This window comes from Acyrthosiphon pisum, chromosome A1 (genome assembly GCF_005508785.2).
Source record: "Acyrthosiphon pisum isolate AL4f chromosome A1, pea_aphid_22Mar2018_4r6ur, whole genome shotgun sequence".
Classification (NCBI taxonomy): domain Eukaryota; kingdom Metazoa; phylum Arthropoda; class Insecta; order Hemiptera; family Aphididae; genus Acyrthosiphon; species Acyrthosiphon pisum.
Genome location: NC_042494.1, coordinates 14,242,019 through 14,242,254, shown reverse-complemented (window position 1 = coordinate 14,242,254; position 236 = coordinate 14,242,019).

Genomic DNA, 236 nt, shown 5'->3' with positions numbered 1-236 from the left:
TTTAACATTCCCAGTAGTTTTCAAAAGCGCCGGGAAAAACAAAAGAAAAATTAAGGAAAAACGGGAATTCTTACGCACAAATCGATTTTTCACAAAATTGAATTTGGTTTTTGGTGTAACTTTAAAAAAATGACCGTAGATACATGAAATTTTGACTGAATGTGTATCATAGCGTTTTATATACACCATAAAATTTTCAAATATTTTGAATTATTTTGAGCTCTTTACGGACATTT